Below are 22,559 nucleotides of genomic sequence, written 5' to 3' on the forward strand. Positions count from 1 at the left end.
TTATACAAAATATAAGATATACTTCGGGCGAGGAATGAAAGGAGATCATGGGCTTCGTCGTACTCGAAGCAGCAGCTACCCTGCTCCAAAACAATAAAATCTTAGAGGTCAATGTAACGATTTTTGCTTGCACTCGCGATATCTTGCAAGGAGGGGTCGAGCTGGGCTGGCGTTCATAGAGTATCTCGATATTCCGAAATGGATATAAACGAGGTCGACAGTCACAAGCGACCATCATTAAGTTATCTTTTGAGGAAAACCGCAGAATACAGTTCTAGGCCAACAAACTTGATCGCACCTAACCGAAATGATTGTCCGGTATTGAGGTTCTTATGACAATGTTTGTGAAAGGCGTGAAATTTTTTCTTATGATTAACATATTGCACTAATTCACCGATTTTCATACAAGAGCATATGCTCACAGCGTTCCATCTGCAGAAGTTGTCGGGATGAGGAGAAAGAGTAGTCGTTTCATCACTTCCTCCGCTAATTGGAGAATAATAATATAATTCACAATATTAACTTGTTCTAGTGGTTAGGTGAATAGTTCCCATTAATGCCCTCTCAACCTATGCAGTTTCGTAGTCCTTGGATAAAAACTACGGGTCATGATAAATTTATAGAGTACTTAAAAAAAACAAAATTCTATCACTGTACTTCGTACAAGCTTTCCTATTTATATCTGTTCTTAAACGAGTTCATAAAACGTATCTGTCCCCATTTGTCATCTATCTACTGTTCCCACCCTCAACTAAAGTTTCAAGGCTTTAACATAAGATCAGTTTTCAGATTTTATTTATATATTTCTATTGTTTAATCCGGGATCCACCTTTCATCTCATATATTGAGAACGGAGGAGACATTCTTAGTTTCTTCAACCTTTTTGCTTTGAACTGTTCCCAAGCGAATTTTTGAAATGATTATGATCCTTTTTAAATGCTAGCCTTGAAGGCCACTGTTCAATGTCTGACGTTGACACTTTTTCGTAGTACAGAAAGTCACAAATATTGATAATTTTCTTCATTGACCCTGAAAAAATATAAGTCAAATCGTGTCACCTCACGAGGCCAACAATAGATAAATTGGTTCCTAAGAGCTTAAAAATAAAGAGAATTATTAAATCTTCTAAACAAATTCTAATTTTTTCCATAAAAAAAGTTTATGAATTACAACAAAATTCCGCTATTTCCAGATTGGCAAATTCGATGGCATTCCATTTGTCGGATCTGCTGATGACAAAGACACCGTCACCTTCCATCCGAGTCAGCCACGTGAGAAATGGATGAAAAAGCGTACTTCCGTCAAGCTGAAAAACGTTGCTGCCAATCATCGAGCCAACGATGTCATTGTGTTAGAGGGACGTGAACAATGTTTGAATGCCCGTTTTATGTACCGCCCACTCGATATGATCACTTTGCATGGCGAAAAAGTCAATAAACATTTAATGAAAGATCCACCAGCTGGCGAATGGACATTCCTTGCCACCGAATTGACTGATAAAACGGGACGTATCTCATATAGCATACCCGATCGAGTTGCATTGGGCTATGGTATTTATCCAGTGAAAATAATTGTACGCGGTGTTCATGCATCAATCGATTGTTATTTGGCCATTGTACCACCAATGACCGAATGCGTGGTATTTAGTATTGATGGTTCCTTTACGGCATCGATGTCGGTGACGGGGCGTGATCCAAAAGTACGTGCTGGTGCAATTGATGTATGTCGGCATTGGCAAGAGTTGGGATATTTGCTGATCTACATTACAGGACGTCCAGATATGCAACAACAGCGAGTAGTCTCATGGTTAAGTCAACACAATTTTCCACATGGTCTTATTTCATTCGCCGATGGGCTATTGACAGATCCATTGGGTCACAAGACCGCTTATTTAAATAATTTAGTTCAAAATCATGGAATCTCTATAGTCGCCGCATATGGTAGCAGCAAAGATATAACGGTCTATACGAATGTGGGTTTGCGTCCAGATCAAATATTTATTGTAGGCAAAGTAAGTTGGTATGCGTGAAAGTGTGATACAAAATAATAGATTTTTTTCCTTTTTTTAATACACATTTTAGGTTAGTAAAAAATTGCAATCGAATGCTACGGTGCTAAGCGATGGCTATGCTGCCCATTTGGCTGGTTTACAGGTAATGGGCGGCTCACGACCTGCCAAAGGCAATGCACGCATGGTAATTCCGCGTGGTTGCTTCAATTTACCTGGGCAAGCTTCGAATCTACGGCGCAGAAGGTATGTGGATGTGCATATAGTTTAGTGTGTCCATTGTTTTATTTGTTGTAAGGTCGTCAACAGTATACGTATTAATACTAAGTATTTAGTTGTACATACATATATGTATATTCTATAAATATTAAACAACTATTTTAGATCTATTTAATTTAAACGATTTTGTCGGTTTGATCACAAACAAATCGCTGACTTTGTTTGGTTGAGTGTTGATTCTTAAACGATACAGAATTTTCAAATTAAATGACACGGAGCAAATGAAACTTTTTTAAACCAAATTAACCTTTTTCGATTCAAATTAAACTTTTTTTTAAGTCAAAGTAAACTTTTTTTTATCACACCAAACTTTTTTCAGAGTGAATGAGACCTTTTTAAACCAAATTAAACTTTTTTCGGTTCAATTTAAACTTTTTTCAAATCAAATGAAAATTTTTCAAGTCAAATGAAATTTTTTAAATCAAATAAAACTCAAGTTAAATGAAACTTTTTGCAAAGCAAATGAACTTTTTAAATATAGTGAAACTTTACTTAAGTCAAATGAATTTTTTTTTCCAATCAAATGAAACTTTTCCAAAGCAAATCAATTTTTTTTTGCCAAATCAAATTAATTTATTTTCAAATCAAATAAAACTTTTTTCAAATCAAACGAAAACTAATTTCAAATTATATAAAATTTTCAAAGCAAATGAAACTTTTTTTAAACCAAATAAAACTTTTTTTCATATTATACTTTTTTTAAATAAAATGAAACTTTTTTTAAATCAAAAGAACCTGTTTTCCCAAAAGATGAAATTTTTTTCAAAGCAAATGAAACTTTTTTCATGTCAAAATAAACTTTTTTTCAAATCAAATGAAACTTTTGTCATATCAAATGAAACTTTCCACTTCAAATGAAGATATTTTCATTTAAGCGAAACTATTTAAATTTAGCCTGTGGAAATCAGACACTGCCACCTAATTCCAAGTTGTTCATGGTGAGTTTAAGGTGCAGTTAAGTGAAGCTCTGTTTGCTCCTAACACTTTGGTCGTTTCAATAAAATTGAATAATTAAATGGCAAATTTAAAATCTAGTCAACTTTATCCATATTTTGCTTAGACCTCAGTCATATGCAGGCATGAGCGGCGCTTGACCCAATTGTTATACTATTTAATAAAAAAATTAAAATTGAACTGTATTACTTTACAAAGATTAGAAGGTTTAATGTGGTCATATTAATCGTTCCCGAGATGGTCGGGCTAATACTTTAATGGTGTTTGTTACCGGAACGTACCTGATCTGTATCCGGCAAAGCCTTCGGGGAATGTCTTTATCATTAATAAAAACACAACAACAACCAAACATTATTTAGTAAAGCAAGAATTTTAAGAATATTTTGAAAAAAGTTAAAATTTATTCAAAACTTCTTTAAAACACTCCTCTATGCCGCCGAACTATGAAAGCACGGTGAACTGTTACACACTTTCTATGTTTCCGTGGTATTTAATTCCTTCTTTGCTCTACCAGTTTCAAAATAAGCCTAGGTAAAAAACATTGACCGACGAGCCTTCATTCTCCATATTGAAGTTAAGCATTATTTGTGATCAAGACCATGTCTCATATCACTTACATGTATGTATAACTTATTGTTGTGATAATATCCACACTTATATACGCAGAAATAAGGATGAATGTAAGTCCATAAACTGCAACATTTTTCTTTGAGTGCACTTTAAGTTCTTTTGCTATTTTTATAAATATAATTATATACTCAGTTGTGCTTAGCAGGCATTAACAATTGAAATGTGTAGCTTGGTAATCAGATCAACATCCTACTAAAAATTTGTGAAATCGGATAATAACTACGTAAATTTTTTATGTATGGAAAGTCTAGAAGAATAACATACACTTGTATAACTCAGTAAATATTTGACAAATCAAAAATTACAAAATGCTGCAGGTTAAGCATATTAATTGTTTGACCTCTTTGATAATGGCGGAGTGCTCAAAATTCAGCCAGGTATTGCAAGTAGTTGAATTGCAACGCTACCAGACTATAAGAAAAAAGTGTTGATTTTACAACTGAAGTGCGGGTCAATTCAATTGTATCCATCGCAAATTGCTGTTGAATCAATTTCGCACAAGTTGTTGATTCTGAATTCATCGTTTCAACAGTCAAATCAACAGAAAACAAGTAAGGTCGGGACTGTCTTCGGCTGTGCCGAAGACTTCATACCTTTCATGAATGGGGCTGAACAATAATCTTATCCCGTTCGTAATCTCCAAATAATCGGATGTATAAGATAAGAAATATATAGTGAACAGATGTACATACCTAAACGATTTTTAAGATAAATATAAAATAAAAAATGGCAAAAACCCCCTTATCTGAACGATCGGTTGTATGGGATATATACTATATATAGCTCCGATCAAAGTGATTTTTTCAGAAAATCTTCTATGATAAATTAGAATATATATCACGGAGTTTCACGTTTATACTTTCTAAATTGCGGCAGGAATGACCAAAATCGTCTTATCTGAAAGATCGGTTGTATGGGAGATATATGTTATAGTGGTCCGATCCTACCGGATCCCACAAATATCTAATATAATACAAAAATACATCCTTGTGCCAATTTCATTGAGATATCTCAAAATTTGAGGGACTAATTTGCGTTCAAACAGACAGACGGACGGACGGACAAACGGATATAGCTATATCAACTCAGTTCGTCGCCCTGATCAATTCTGTATACTTAATGGTGAGTCTATCTTCTATATTTCTCAACGTTACAAACATCGGACCAAAGTTGATATGCCATTTCATGTTCATGAAAGGTATAAAAAATTCATCATACGTAAGCCAAAGCTCTGTTAACTTAACAATTGTTACTGTCACTATAACAATACCAAAGAAAACCTTTAAAATAACGGCCTTTATATGACGAAGGATTCTACTATGGTCATAATAATAGGGTAGTGAGCGCCGTAAGCGAAAGTTCCTCTTTGAATTTGTATTTGCATAATATTGACGGTTGCACATGACCTATAAAATCAGCTCTTTTAACAGAAAACATCAGTTAGATTGTTTGAGAACCTGTTAAAATAACTAAACAAATTTGTTTTCTTTACAAAAAACTCGGTTTAATAATTCAAAATTTAAGATTTGTTGATTTTACTAGCGGCCGCCGTGGTGTGATGGTAGCGTGCTCTGCATACCACGCCGTATGCCCTGGGTTCGCACCCCGGACAAAGCAACATCAAAATTTTAGAAATAAGGTTTTCAATTAGAAGAAATTTTTAAGTAAGCGGGGTCGCCACTCGGCAGTGTTTGGCAAGCGCTCCGGGTGTATTTCTGCCATGAAAAGCTCTCAGTGAAAATTCATCTGCCTTGCAGATGCCGCTCGGAGTCGGCATAAAACATGTAGGTTCCGTCCGGCCAATTTGTAGGGAAAATCAAGAGAGCACGACGCAAATTGGAAGAGAAGCTCGGCCTTAGATCTCTTCGGAGAATATCGCGTCTTACATTTATTTATTTATTTACTAGCTTATTTTTTGTCAGTGAAGCTTCACGCCCTACTGATATAAAGTCATAAAAATAATAATCTCCGGAGCTATTGGTATCACCCACCCAATATTTTTTCTCGAGGCAGAAAAAACTATATAAAAGTGAAAGGAAATAGATGGAAAAAGAAATAAAAAAAAGAGACGAAAAGAAAAAGGCAATAAAAAATAATAAATGTAAGGCGTTTCTCTTCCAATTTGCGTCATACTCCTTGTAATTTTTCTTACAAATTGTCGAGACGGAACCTACTTTTTTTATCCCGAATATGAATGGCATCTGCTCGCGCAGATGAGTTTTCACTGAGAGCTTTTCATAGCAGAAATACATTCGGAGTGCTTGCCAAACACTGCCTAGTGGCTACCCCGCCTATAAAAGTTTTCTTCTAATTGAAAAAACTTTATTTCTAAAATTTTGATGTGGCTTTGCTTGGCGCGTGAACCCAGGATCTTCGTTGTGATAGGCGGAGTACGCTACCATCACACCACGGCGGCCAACCAAAAGGCAATAAGATAGAGGAATTGGAACGAAAGGAAAAGGAAAAGAAAAATTAAGAGGAATATCAGTTATATCAGAAATAAAAAGATAAAAACAGATAAGAATAGGAAATGAGAAAGAAATAGATACGAGCCGGACCCGTACGCATCTTGCGCAACCAATATAAAAGTCTCTTATCAAATATCAACGGAAATCAGCTGTTCTGTCAATCAATTAAAACTTACAGCTTGCGCTGCCATCTGGCTATGGTAGCAACTGCCGGTAATGCAGTGCAAATATTCACAATAGTGCCATAGTACAAATAGATAGCACACAAAGAAAAGCTCACAATCGTTTATTTTTAACAAATTATTTTCATAAAATATAGCTAAACAAAAGCACTACGACCAAAATTTACCAAAGTCGCTAATAGCCCGAATCTCCATCTTTACAACCAAATCTTTATTTCTAGATTTGGATTACAAATAAGAGCGAAAAAAGGACCCGTACTCAAAAACAGCAATTAGAAATAATATATATGATAGGAAAACGATATAATAATATAAATATAAGTAGGATAAAATGGAATAGCTGTGTACTTTGGAGTACCATTGACTTTGCCAATTTGTACAAAGTAAAACGAAAAATTGGAAATATTTATATTGCGAATAGTAAGTTATCCAGCTTCACTTAACCTAATGAATTTGAATCGTTTTTCTTAAAGTTTTGGGGAACCCATATGCGTTTTCCTCATTTTGCTGTTTCTTATGTAATATTGGAAGCTGGAAGGACCATGTGGAAAACTTCTGTCTTAGAATTGTTTTCATAAACACTCCAGCTAATGTCGAAATGTATTGATTTGAGTTCTGATAGGACGTTTTTGAAACTAATTCTGTGGGTAGGGTGTCTTTGAACCGAATTCTGAAGTACGGCATTTTTGAAACAAATTCTAAAATAGGGCGTTATTCAAACATTTTTTGAGATAGGACGTTTTCGAGATTGCAGACGGAATAATATGATATTCCTCTCAGCAGACAAAATATTAAATGAAAATGTTCTGCGAACTCTTGTGAAAAAAATGCCGTAATTATTCAAGTTTCGAGAAATATTGTTTTAGAAGCTACCACACTTTCCCCATAAATTAGGAATATTGATAGCAATAAGAATGGAAATAGTAATAGAAATAAGAAGAAGAAGAGAGAAGGAAAGAAGTAGACGAGTAAGAAAGTGAGAAAAAATGGGAGAAAAAACAAGAATGAAGAAGTGGAAAAAGATGAAGAAGAGAAAGAAAACCATAAAGGAGAAATGAGAGACTAGAGAGGTACAGTATAGGTTTTCGGGCATATGCACTTTACTGGCATTACAACTTCAGTTGCGCTTGCTTATTCCAACTATTCCGTGAATTGCAATAAAAACTTGACAGCTTGAAGCATAACCTATGGAGACCATAGGCATTGACATAGGCAGTTTTAAAAGTCAAAAGAGAGGAATAAGTAGAACGAGATGAAGTGGGAGGAAAAAGTAGTAGGAGGGGTAAAAGGTGAGTGGAGAGTAGAAGTTGAGATAAACACTTCTTGGAATCCTTTTAAAACTAGGAGGGTATGCCAAAGTCAAGGTCGTCTAGTAGTAAATAATAAAATTTAAATATTGGTCACAACAATTTAAAAAAAATTGCGTTTTACGAAAAAGCACAGCTGAGTATATTATTTTCGTCTTCAAACAAACTGAAACTAACAAACTTGTTTTATGTTTTAAGACACACTTCCAGAACGCCAAGCTGTTTTTTAGCTCAGAATTAATATCAAAATTTGTCAGATATGTATGAATTTAACCTTTCATGACAAACTAAAGCAGCGAAAAAAATAGCAGTGGCAATTTTTTACATATCGCTCGTTTTATTGTAGACAGAATTAATGTAAAGCTTTGAGTTTCTAGGAAAACGCAAACGGAGTTTTATTTTTTCATACATGTGATCGAAATCTCACTAGACGGCTCTTTTGCGGTATCATCAAATTTCGAAATATGAAAGTTTTGATTTGCATCTGTTTACAATAAAACGTGCGTTATATCAAAAATTAAATTCTGTTTCCAATAATTCAAGAAAATCATTCCATGAAATTTGCAATTTAAACTACTCCAACCAATGTAATACAAATTTCACAAGGAAACTTAAACGAATCAAAATTTTATTTAATGACATAATTAAGTTTTCCTTTTTACACAGGGCCACTTGCTTCATTAAGCGAACATCTGTCAACAGCCCCAAACAAAATTTCGCTCTTACAAAAAAAACCATATTATCTTTTGCTGCAAATGCAGCGAAAATAACATTTTTAATTTTTTTCGTGCTTTTCTATTTTTCGTAAATTATTGAAAATAATTAACTCTTTATTGTCATTTGTTGACATTGACAGTAAAATTCGAGACACCAAGCATAACCGACTGGAGTTTCAACTCCATTAGGTATGCAATAAGGCAATAATGAGATAATTAAGAATTTGTATTTTGTATGAAAGATTGCGTTCAATTAGGTTTTTAATGTAGATAACTTGACTAATTATTTCTTTTAGCATCTGTGGGAATTTTACATAAAATGCGAGAAAATTTTACGATTATTTCTAATTTTGCTTGCTTTACATTAGGTCGGCTGAATGTTTTTCCTTTTTTCATACAAATCTTGCAAACGATTTTTAAGTGCCTTCTTATTGAGCTACAAAGGTTAAAACACCATGACAATGCCACAAAATGAAAAAATCCGTAAGGTGGCGCACGGATCGAAATAATTAGATAAGAATTTAAAAATTTTCAAACCAGCTTTTAAGTAACTTCTCTATGAGCTAGATACTTGAAATTTCAAACTTAATTCAGAGGTCGATGACACGATACAAAAAGATTAGCCAGGGGGCGCACGGATGAGATATTTAGAAAAATCGCATGAAATGGAGGGAATTTTGGGATTGATTTTTATGTAAGTTCTCATTGAGCTACAACTGTAAAACTTCATAGATAGGATAGGACGCCGAGAAAATTTATGAAAAGGAGAAAAAAATTCCGTTATGTGGCGCACGGATTGAAATATTTAGATAAGAATTTGGAGATTTGGTGTTTTGAGATCGATTTTAAAGTAACTTCTCATGAAACCTCAGAGACAGGTTAAGACACCGTGAAAAAGGAACAAAAGGAGAAAAAAATTCCGTTAGGTGGCGCACGTATCGAAAAAATTAGATAATAATTTGGAAAATTGAAACCGGGTTTTAAGAATCTTCTCGATGAGCTAGAGGCTAAAAATTTAGAGCTTAATTCAGAGGTTGATGACAGCCGATGACACAATACAGAAAGTTTCGCTAGGTGGCGCAGGGATTGAGATATTTAGAAAAATCAAACGGAACGGAGGGAATTTTGGGATTGATTTTTATGTAAGTTCTCATTGAGTTAAAAGCGTAAAACTTAACATATGTGACCCGGCCTATGAAAAGGTGGTTTATGACTCAAAAAAAAAATTACTACTAAGAAACTGAAGAAATGCATTGTTTATCTTTAACAGCTGTTTCTCGCAATTTCTTGTTTGTGTCATAAGCCACCTTTTCATAGGCCGGGTCACATATAGGTGGAGACACCGAGAAAATGTAAGAAAAGGAGAAAATAAAAATAAAATAAACCAATTTTAAGTACCTTCTTTATATAAATGAACAAAAGTCAGCGAAAAATGTCTCCTTATATAAAGACATATTCTTCCTAAACTTTGATTTTTTTAAATTTTGACATAGAAATTGCAAAAATATTTATGACAAGTACAAATATAAAGGTGGAGCGCAATTGATTGACTAATCATATCTCCTTTCCTACCAACTTTCCAATCCAAGTAATGTGCGCTCCACTTTTATATTTTTACTTCTCATAAATATTTTTGCAATTTCTATGTCAAAATTTAAAAATAAAAGTTTAGCAAGAATATGTCTATATAAGGAGACATTTTTCGCTGATTTTTGTCCATTTATATAAAGGAAGTGCTTAAATTTTTTATTTTATTTGAAAATTTTTGAATTTGTTTGAGTATGCAATTTTGTTACCCAATTAGTTTTAGTTCTACAGAGTACAAGTCTCTCAAAATTTGCATATATTTTTTTAACCATTTTCCCCGCCATACAAATATAAAAACACTTCGTAAAATGTCTACGAATTTTGAGAAACTTATAGCTTTTACTTTGACAGACTAAAATTAATTAGGCTATAAATTTGCATACTCAAAAAAATTCAGAAAACTCTGAAAAACTTTCCTGAATATTTTCGAAAAGTTTTTGAGATTGGTTTGCATAGCTTCAGTTGTAAAATTGATGGAGGTCTATTTTTAAATTAACAAAAATAAAAATAAAAACATTTAGCTGACGAATTTTGGTAAAAATAACCACTGCTAATTTTCTGTTCGCAACTATAAATCTGAGTTAAACAGATAACTTGCCGATCTGCAAGTGGGCCTTAGTTTTCGTTTTATTTGCTGTATATATAGTTCTTCCTAATCTTTCGTTGACAGAATTTATAAATTTTTTGTTTACTTAATTTCAGTATTTTTTTTTCTAACATTATTTTTATTTGTACAGCGAAGCATTGAGCCAAACACAGACGATTTAAACTAACCAAGCAAGATAAACAAACTATACTTTACATAGAATATATTTTTTTAAATCATTATAATTTTAAGGCATACTCTTACACACATACATACTTTTAATGACCACAAAAGAAAGTTGCTATGATTTACTACATTATGTTATACTTATATGGAAATAATTAGTTTATAACAAACAAGTAAGGAAGGTTAAGTTCGGGTGTAACCGAACATTACATACTCAGTTGAGAGCTATGGTGACAACATAAGGGAAAATAACCATGTAGGAAAATGAACCGATGGAAACCCTGGAATGTGTTTGTATGACATGCGTATCAAATGAAAAGCATTAAAGAGTATTTTATGAGGGAGTGGGCCATAGTTCTATAGGTGGACGCCATTTAGGGATATAGCCATAAAGGTGGATCAGGGTTGACTCTAGAATGCGTTTGTACGATATGGGTATCAAAAGAAAGGTGTTAATGAGTATTTTAAAAGGGAGTAATCCTTAGTTCCATAGGTGGACGCCGTTTCGAGATATCGCCATAAAGGTGGGCCAGGGGTGATATGGGTATCAAATTAAAGGTATTAATGAGGGTTTTAAAAGGGAGTGGTGGTTGTTGTATAGGTGGTCGCCTTTTCGAGACATCGCCATAAAGGTGGACCAAGGGTGACTCTAGAGTGCGTTTGTACGATATGGGTATCAAATGAAAGGTGTTAATGAGTATTTTAAAAGGGAGTTAGTTCCATAGGTGGACGCCGTTTCGAGATATCGCCATAAAGGTGGACCAGGGGTGACCCTAGAATTTGTTTGTACAATATGGGTATCAAAAGAAAGGTGTTAATGAGTATTTTAAAAGGGAGTAATCCTTAGTTCCATAGGTGGACGCCGTTTCGAGATATCGCCATAAAGGTGGACCAGGGGTGATATGGGTATCAAATTAAAGGTATTAATGAGGGTTTTAAAAGGGAGTGGTGGTTGTTGTATAGGTGGTCGCCTTTTCGAGATATCGCCATAAAGGTGGACCAGGGGTGACTCTAGATTGCGTTTGTACGATATAGGTATCAAATGAAAGGTGTTAATGAGTATTTTAAAAGGGAGTAATCCTTAGTTCCATAGGTGGACGCGGTTTCGAGATATCGCCATAAAGGTGGACCAGGGGTTACCCTAGAATTTGTTTGTACAATATGGGTATCAAAAGAAAGGTGTTAATGAGTATTTTAAAAGGGAGTAATCCTTAGTTCCATAGGTGGTCGCCTTTTCGAGATATCGCCATAAAGGTGGACCAGGGGTGACTCTAAAGTGCGTTTGTACGATATGGGTATCAAATGAAAGGTCTTAATGAGTATTTTAAAAGGGAGTAATCCGTAGTTCCATAGGTGGACGCCGTTTCGAGATATCGCCATAAAGGTGGATAAGGGTGACCCTAGAATTTGTTTGTACAATATGGGCATCAAACGAAAGGTGTTAATGAGTATTTTAAAAGGGAGTGGCCTTAGTTCTATAGGTGGACGCCGTTTCGAAATATCGCCACAAAGGTGGACAAGGGGTGACTCTAGAATGTGTTTGTACGATATGGGTATCAAATTAAAGGTATTAATGAGGGTTTTAAAAGGGAGTGGTGGTTGTTGTATAGGTGATCGCATTTTCGAGATATCGCCATAAAGGTGGACCAGGGGTGACTCTAGATTGCGTTTGTACGATATAGGTATCAAATGAAAGGTGTTAATGAGTATTTTAAAAGGGAGTAATCCTTAGTTCCATAGGTGGACGCGGTTTCGAGATATCGCCATAAAGGTGGACCAGGGGTTACCCTAGAATTTGTTTGTACAATATGGGTATCAAAAGAAAGGTGTTAATGAGTATTTTAAAAGGGAGTAATCCTTAGTTCCATAGGTGGTCGCCTTTTCGAGATATCGCCATAAAGGTGGACCAGGGGTGACTCTAAAGTGCGTTTGTACGATATGGGTATCAAATGAAAGGTGTTAATGAGTATTTTAAAAGGGCGTGGGGCTTAGTTCTATAGGTGGACGCCTTTTCGAGATATCGCCATAAAGGTGGACAAGGGTGACTCTAGAATGAGTTTGTACGATATGGGTATCAAATTAAAGGCATTAATGAGAGTTTTAAAAGGGAGTGGTGGTAGTTGTATATGTGAAGGCGTTTTCCAGATATCGACCATGTGGACCAGGGTGACCCAGAACATTATCTGATGGATACCGCTAATTTATTTATATATGTAATACCTGCCAAGATTTTAAGGGTTTTTTATTTCGCCCTGCAGAAATTTTTCATTTTCATGCTACTTAATATGGTAGGTGTCACAACCATTTTATAAAGTTTTTTCTAAAGTTATATTTCGCGTCAATAAAACAATCCAATTACCTTACCATGTTTCATCCCTTTTTTCGTATTTGGTATAGAATTATGGCATTTTTTTCATTTTTCGTAATTTTCGATATCGAAAAAGTGGGCGTGGTCATAGTCGGATTTCGTTCATTTTTCATACCAAGATAAAGTGAGTTCAAGTAAGCACGTGAACTAAGTTCATTAAAGATATATCGATTTTTGCTCAAGTTATCGTGTTAACGGCCATGCGGAAGGACAGACGGACGACTGTGTATAAAAACTGGGCTTGACATCAACCGATTCCGCCCATTTTCATAGAAAACATTTAACGTCATAAAATCTATGCCCGTACCAAATTTCAAAAGGATTGGTTAATTTTTGTTCGACTTATGGCGTTAAAAGTATCCTAGACATATTACATAAAAAAGGGCGGAGCCACGCCCATTTTGAAATTTTCTTATATTTTTGTATTTTGTTGCACCACATCATTACTGGAGTTGAATGTTGACATAATTTACTTATATACTGTAAAGATATTAAATTTTTTGTTAAAATTTTACTTTAAAAAAAATTTTTTTTTAAAAGTGGGCGTGGTCCTTCTCCGATTTTGCTAATTTTTATTAAGCGTACATATAGTAATAGGATTAACGTTCCTGCCAAATTTCATCATGATATCTTCAGCGACTGTCAAATTACAGCTTGCAAAACTTCTAAATTAACTTCTTTTAAAAGTGGGCGGTGCCACGCCCATTGTCCAAAATTTTACTAATTTTCTATTCTGCGTTATAAGTTCAACTCATATACCAAGTTTCGTCGCTTTGTCTGTCTTTTGTAATGCATTATCGCACTTTTTCGGTTTTTCGAAATTTTCGATATCGAAAAAGTGGGCGTGGTTATAGTCCGATATAGTTCATTTTAAATAGCGATCTGAGATGAGTGCTCAGGAACCTACATACCAAATTTCATCAAGATACCTCAAAATTTACTCAAGTTATCGTGTTAACGGACGGACGGACGGACAGGCTCAATCAAATTTTTTTTCGATCCTGATTATTTTGATATATGGAAGTCTATATCTATCTCGATTCCTTTATATATGTACAACCAACCGTTATTCAATCAAACTTAATATACTCTGTGAGCTCTGCTCAACTGAGTATGAAAATAAAAACACTATTAAGGACCAAAGAAGCACATTTGAACAAATTTTAAATAGCTTTAGCATATTTATTTATGTATATTTATCAGATAAAAACTTAAAAGTTTACCAGATGCTTTCGTATACGGTACATATTGTTGTATAAAAAATCGTAGAGATACATAAATCATAAATAAAAAAAATGTAAGGCGCGATAAACTCCGAAGAGATCTAAGGCCGAGCTTCTCTTCCAATCTGCGTCGTGCTCCTCTTGATTTTCCCTGCAAATTGGCCGGACGGGACCTACATGTTTTATGCCGACTCCGAACGGCATCTGCAAGGCAGATGAGTTTTCACTGAGAGCTTTTCATGGCAGAAATACACCCGGGGCGCTTGCCAAACACTGCCGAGTGGCGACCCCGCTTAGAAAATTTTTCTTCTAATTGAAAACCCTTATTTTGATGTTGCCTTGCCCGGAATGTGAACCCAGGGCATACGGTGTGGTAGGCGGAGCACGCTACCATCATACCGCCGTATATATCGCGTACAACCGATTGTTCAGATGAGAACATTTCCGTGATGTCTGCCCCATTTTAACAGCTATAAGCTTCAAATTGCTTAAAATGCTTACATATATGGTATCTGTTGTTGTCTGAAAAAATCGTAGAGATTAGTCGTATATATAGTATATATCCCATACAACCTTTTGTTCAGATAAAGGATTAATTTTCATAGCTAACTCTTGTTGGCAACAAGAAACGTGAAACTTTATGTGAGCAATTACCGATCTATTATTTATTTGATTCTAGCAGACCCGGCAAACGTTGCTCTGCCCTAGCTTTGATCTATCTGCATAACTTTTAAGCAGTTTTTACCTCTTACTATCCTTTCTCCTCTCTCGCCCTTTCCCTTATCTTTTTATTCACTCTTTCTCCTGCCTTTCTCTTTTTCTGCGTCTCTTTCTCCATTTCCGTCTTTTCCTTCACTTCTTTGGCGCTCCATCTATCCATATCTCTCTATATTCTTCCTACTCTAACTCTATCTCTTTCTCCTTCACTCTTCCCTCTAGTTCTTCTCGTTCTGCTCCATCCCTTTTTCCTAGTTCCAGTCCCACCCTAAGTCCAAGTCCTAGGCCTAGCCGCAGTCCCATTTTCAGTTGCAGTTCCAATCCCAGTCCCAGTCTAAGTCCCAGTTTGAGTTCCAAATCCAGTCCCAGTCACAGTCGGTCCATGCCACATTTCCTGAAAAAAAGTGTCATAAATACTAATCCAGGGCCTATATGCCCAATTTCAGGTAAATCGAAACAAGAAGAGAATTTGTTCGAAAAGATCGGTCCCTGGTCCTCTTCCCGGAAAAACAGTTTCGTAAATACTAATCTAGGCAGAAGGCTACCTATATACCAAATTTCAGGCAAATAGATCCGTGAATATAATTTGTTTGAATAGAAAGGTCCCTGGTCCACTTCGCGGAAATGAACTTCACAGGAACGCTATTCTATCTTTCAATTTGGATCAAACTGCACACGGTGTGGAAATTTGATTGAAGTCGATTAAGTAGCTTAGGAGTCCATCCCTTACAAACAACGTGACACCAAATTTATATATTTTAAGATCTACCGTGAATATCGCTTAAGTATGTACATCTATTCTGAATATATTACATATCTTATACAGCCGATTATTCGGATATTGCGAATGGGATAAGACTCCATTCATGACAGGTATGAAGTCTTCGACACAGCCGAAGACAATCCCGTCCTTATTTATTTTGGTGAGAGAACATTTCGGCGGCTGATTGGACTATCCCCTATCTCCACTGCTAGCTCGCCATCTCTGAATTTGGTAAAAGAATTCCCTTTCTCAGGATTTGTTTCATAAATGCCCCAGCTATTATCGAATTTAAGTTCAGATATGTAGGGTGTTATTGAAACCAATTCTGAAGCGGGATATTTTTGAAAAATATTCTCAGATAGGGCGTTTCCAAACTGACGGTGGATATAGGGTGATATTCCACCTAGCAGTTGATTTGAAAATTAAAATCAATCGCTGTGAAAAACCTAAGAATTCAAATATAAATATAAATATAAATATAATATAAATAAATAATATATATATAAAACAAGTGTGATATCTTATCCGTCAAAGAGATACAGAATGAGACAGCGATAGTCAATAAAAAATCAGGTGATCTATTCTATTTGTAATTTTGACGTCTATGGAGAAGTTATCACACTTGTCTTATCCACAATGATCTGAACTCGAGTTAGGTTGTTTCACCTCATTGACACACATTTGTATAACTGAGCGAGTGTGCATGCCCCTACATTAGAGGAAGCAAATATTGCTATTTACACAAAATATATATAGCACAGCTGGGTATAAAACTATATTTTAAAGGTTAAACTAATAAATTATTTAAAAAACCAAAACAAAATTAAATAATTAAAACACAAAATACTCAAATTGGTTATTTTCAATTAAATTAGCTGTAAGAATTTATGTTAGTAATTGTTATACCAAAATACAATAATTGGATCATTTGTTACACATAATTGGCGTCTATTAGACTATAACGTATTTATGTGTATATATTATATCATATAATTTTAATGAAAAATATGCATACATACATATATACAAAAGTCAGCATTTATGCTTTTTACTCATCAAATCTTTTCTTTATGTCTTCTTATATACGTCATCAAACTCTGCAAAAAAAAAAAATACATTGATCACCTGCTCCCATCATCATCTACAACCACATCCACTGTGCGCGTGCGTTTTGCATCTCTTTCTCGCTTTATCCTCTCTATGCGCACCTAACCACCACCAATATCGCTCAAATAATTGCAACATATATATAAAAAACAAGTAAGGAAGGCTAAGTTCGGGTGTAACCGAACATAACATACTCAGTTGAGAGCTATGGAGACAAAATAAGGAAAATCAATCTGGGGTAACCCTGGAATGTGGTTGTATAACATGTGTATCAAATGAAAGGTATTAAAGAGTATTTTAAGAGAGAGTAGGCCATAGTTCTATGGATGAACGCCATTTAGGGATATCGCCATAAAGGTAGACAGGGCTGACTCTAGAATTTGTTTGTACGATATGGGTATCAAATGAAAGGTGTTACTGAGCATTTTAAGAGGGAGTGGGCCTTAGGTCTATCGGTGGACGCCTTTTCGAGATGTCCCCATTAAGGTGGACCAGGGGTGATTCTATAATGTGTTTGTACGATATGGGTATCAAATGAAAGCTATTAATGAGTATTTTGAAAAGGAGTGATCCTTAGTTCCATAGGTGGACGCCGTTTCGAGATATCGCCATAAAGGTGGACCAGGGGTGTCTGTACGATATGTGCATCAAACGAAAGGTGTTACTGAGCATTTTAAGAGGGAGTGTGCATTAGGTCTATAGGTGGACGCCCTTTCGAGATATCGCCATTAGGGTGGGCCAGGGGTGACTCTAGAATGTTTGTACGATATGGGTATCAAACGAAAGGTGTTACTGAGCATTTTAAGAGGGAGTGGGCATTAGGTCTATAGGTGGACGCCTTTTCGAGATATCGCCATTAGGGTGGGCCAGGGGTGACTCTAGAATGTGTTTGTACGATATGGGTATCAAATGAAAGGTGGTAATGAGTATTTTAAAAGGGAGTAATCCTTAGTTCTATAGGTGGACGCCTTTTCGAGATATCGCCATAAAGCTGGACCAAGGGTGACTCTAGAATGTTTGTACGGTATGGGTATCAAACGAAAGGTGTTACTGAGCATTTTAAGAGGGAGTGGGCATTAGGTTTATAGGTGGACGCCTTTTCGAGATATCGCCATTAGGGTCGGCCAGGGTGACTCTAGAATGTGTTTGTACGATATGGGTATCAAATGAAAGGTGGTAATGAGTATTTTAAAAGGGAGTAATCCTTAGTTCTATAGGTGGACGCCTTTTCGAGATATCGCCATTAGGGTGGGCCAGGTGTGACTCTAGAATGTTTGTACGATATGGGTATCAAACGAAAGGTGTTACTGAGCATTTTAAGAGGGAGTGGGCATTAGGTTTATAGGTGGACGCCTTTTCGAGATATCGCCATTAGGGTGGGACAGGGGTGACTCTAGAATGTTTGTACGATATGGGTATCAAACGAAAGGTGTTACTGAGCATTTTAAGAGGGAGTGGATATTAGGTCTATAGGTGGACGCCTTTTCGAGATATCGCCATTAGGGTGGGCCAGGGGTGACTCTAGAATGTTTGTACGATATGGGTATCAAACGAAAGGTGTTACTGAGCATTTTAAGAGGGAGTGGACATTAGGTCTATAGGTGGACGCCTTTTCGAGATATCGCCATTAGGGTGGGCCAGGGTGACTCTAGAATGTGTTTGTACGATATGGGTATCAAATGAAAGGTGGTAATGAGTATTTTAAAAGGGAGTAATCCTTAGTTCTATAGGTGGACGCCTTTTCGAAATATCGCCATTAGGGTGGGCCAGGTGTGACTCTAGAATGTTTGTACGATATGGGTATCAAACGAAAGCTGTTACTGAGCATTTTAAGAGGGAGTGGGCATTAGGTCTATAGGTGGACGCCTTTTCGAGATATCGCCATTAGGGTGGGCCAGGGGTGACTCTAGAATGTTTGTACGATATGGGTATCAAACGAAAGGTGTTACTGAGCATTTTAAGAGGGAGTGGACACTAGGTCTATAGGTGGACGCCTTTTCGAGATATCGCCATTAGGGTGGGCCAGGGGTGACTCTAGAATGTTTGTACGATATGGGTATCAAACGAAAGGTGTTACTGAGCATTTTAAGAGGGAGGGGGCATTAGGTCTATAGGTGGACGCCTTTTCGAGATATCGCCATTAGGGTGGGACAGGGGTGACTCTGGTATGTTTTTGTACGATATGGATATCAAATTAAAGGTATTAATGAGGGTTTTAAAAGCGAGTGGCCCTTAGATGTATATGTGAAGGCGTTCTCGCGATATCGACCAAAATGTGGACCAGGTGATCCAGAAAATCATCTGTCGGGTACTGCTAATTTATTTATATATGCAATACCACTAACAGTATTCCTGCCAAGATTCCAAGGGCTGTTGATTTCGCCTTGTAGAACTTTTTCATTTTCTTCTACTTAATATGGTAGGTGTCACACCCATTTTACAAAGGTTTTTCCAAAGTTATATTTTGCGTCAATAAACCAATCCAGTTACCATGTTTCATCCCTTTTTTCGTGTTTGGTATAGAATTATGGCATTTTTTTCATTTTTCGTAATTTTCGATATCGATAAAGTGGGCGTGGTTATGGTCAGATTTCGCCCATTTTTTATACCAAGAAAAAGTGAGCTCAGGTAAGTACGTGGGCTAAGTTTAGTAAAGATATATCGGATTTTGCTCAAGTTATTGTGTTAATGGCCGAGCGAAAGGACAGACGGTGGACTGTGTATAAAAACTGGGCGTGGCTTCCACCGATTTCGCCCATTTTCACAGAGAACAGTTACCGCCATAGAATCTATGCTCTTACCAAATTTGAGAAGGATTGGTAAATTTTTGTTCGACTTATGGCAATAAAAGTATTCTAGACAAACTAAATGAAAATGGGCGGAGCCACGCCCATTTTGAAATTTTCTTTTATTTTTATATTTTGTTGCATCATATCATTACTGGAGTTGAATTTTGACTTAATTTACTTATATACATTAAAGATATTAAATTTTTTGTTAAAATTTGAATTAAAAAAAATTTTTTTTTAAAAAGTGGGCGTGTTCTTCATCCAATTTTGCTAATTTTTATTTAGCGCATATAGAGTAATAGTAGTAACGTTCCTGCCAAATTTCATCATGATATCTTCAACGACTGCCAAATTACAGCTTGCAAAACTTTTAAATTACCTTCTTGTAAAAGTGGGCGGTGCCACGCCCATTGTCCAAAATCTTACTAATTTTCTATTCTGCGTCATAAGTTCAACCCATCTACCAAGTTTCGTCGCTTTATCTGTCTTTTGTAATGAGTTATCGCACTTTTTCGGTTTTTCGAAATTTTCGATATCGAAAAAGTGGGCGTGGTTATAGTCCGATATCGTTCATTTTAAATAGCGATCTGAGATGAGTGCTTAGGAACCTACATACCAAATTTCATCAAGATACCTCAAAATTTACTCAAGTTATCGTGTTAACGGACGGACGGACGGACGGACGGACGGACGGACGGACGGACGGACGGACGGACGGACGGACATGGCTCAATCAAATTTTTTTTCGATCCTGATTATTTTGATATATGGAAGTCTATATCTATCTCGATTCCTTTATATATGTACAACCAACCGTTATCCAATCAAACTTAATATACTCTGTGAGCTCTGCTCAACTGAGTATAAAAATAATCATGGCATAAAAATCACATCAACAAAATCAAATTCCATAAAATAGCTACGAAACTGGATTATCGTCGCCCGTACGCAGCGGTTACCTGAAACGAAAAACCTATCTACATAAGTCTACACTAAATGCAAACAACAAAAAAAAAAAATACTAAATAAAGAGAATCTTAAAATAAAACAAAACGCTGTGCTAAAAGCGACTGATGTTCTTTATAGCGCGCCTGCGCAAAATATAACTTGGCTTTGAAGCAGCGGAACACAAGAAAAGAAATTTTGGGATACAAATTTTAATTAATAAATTTAAATTAAAACTTATAACGTCCATCTAAATTCTTGATATATGGCAACTAAAATTTTGAAAAAATTAAAACATAAAAGTGTCACGCAGCCTCTGAAGCTTAGCGCTCATCAACGAAACGTCACTTACAGATGTTCCCTCATAGAGCACTCGCTCGCTTCAATGTTTGTCCAGCATCAATAAGCATAAGAATATAAGATCAGAAAAAAAAACACTATAACTGTATATCTACTACCTAACTAAATAATCCTATATAGTGTAACTACTATTTATGAGAACGCATTCTTATTTAGTGTCCGTAGTAATAGAGTATTGATTGATTGTGATGAAGCAAGAGCTCAGCATTGTTCACTTACCGAATCATTTGCATTCGACTAATTGCATTATTTAGTACAGTATTAGAATTAAATCGGTTTGAATGCATAAAAGAAAATCATTATAATAATAAAATATTGACGTAAAACATGCCTAATGTGTCACGTGGTAAGTAAAATTATTATTAAAAATTGTATGTCGTCAATGAGAGTGCAAAACGACGTAATTAATTGTATAAGAGACTTTACCTTAACAGGCAGCGCGTTAATGCTGATCAACTTGTTAGATAAAACCTGATGCTTAGATCAAATACCGTGTGATACTTTTGGAAGTCCATACAAACAAACAGTTAACCGAATATATTTTATAATTATCTCCTAGAATCGGAAACCTTGCGAACTGCTTAGTTGTTTTAAAAAATTTTATTTATTTAATTCTAAAGGCCCGAATACCTTCGACCTTTGCGTCGTTTTGGCGCTGGCGAAAGAACGCATGTTGAAAATTTTCCTGCCATAATGAACGCAAAAGGAAAACTCAAATTTTAATTTTTTTCATTAAAAAATATAAATAAAAATTTTTTTCGTTCAAAAAAGAAAATTGAACATTGAATAAAACTAGTTGAAAATAGAAGAAATGGGAGCAAAATTGGAAAGCTACAAAGAAATAAACCTGACAACACTGTCAAAACATAAGTTCTTGGACCTTAAGTTTTAAAGGGATTTTCGTTAAAAAAAAAAGAAAAAGAAAACCGAAAAATTAAATAAATTAAGATTTTTTAATGGCTTTAACAGATTACCGACCCTTCTTACGGAGTGTCAAGAGTCATATTAAAAAAATAGTACATATGTAGGTATCTTGTCTGAATTGTCTAACCAGAAAATTAACGAGATCATGAGCAGCCTGATTGACTTATGATAAATTTTCTGAAAACATCATGCAAAAAGAAATGTATAATAAAAAATTTGATACGTCAATTTTTTATTTCAAAGCCCAAACATGGATTTTAAGATTAGTTTTATCCTTACGTTTTTTGATAAAAATTGCCAACTGAAAGGTAGCCACCCCAGCTGTAGATATTTAAAAAACCGTTGCTTGGCAATGATGAAGTTTCGAATAAGACCGATATCGACACTGGATAAGTCCTTCAGAGACCCTAGTAAGCCGAGACCGAAATACTTTCGCATAGCTCTGGAAAAAGCTGGACTG

At 35.5% G+C, this 22,559-nt stretch overlaps 1 pseudogene; it reads left to right on the plus strand.

Moving 5' to 3' along the window:
- LOC137248798 (protein retinal degeneration B-like) overlaps nt 1-22,130 on the plus strand; it is a 56,012-nt pseudogene extending 33,882 nt beyond the window's left edge.
- Nucleotides 22,131-22,559: the final 429 nt, after the last annotated feature.

This window comes from Eurosta solidaginis, chromosome 4 (assembly GCF_040869045.1).
Source record: "Eurosta solidaginis isolate ZX-2024a chromosome 4, ASM4086904v1, whole genome shotgun sequence".
In the NCBI taxonomy this organism is placed as follows: domain Eukaryota; kingdom Metazoa; phylum Arthropoda; class Insecta; order Diptera; family Tephritidae; genus Eurosta; species Eurosta solidaginis.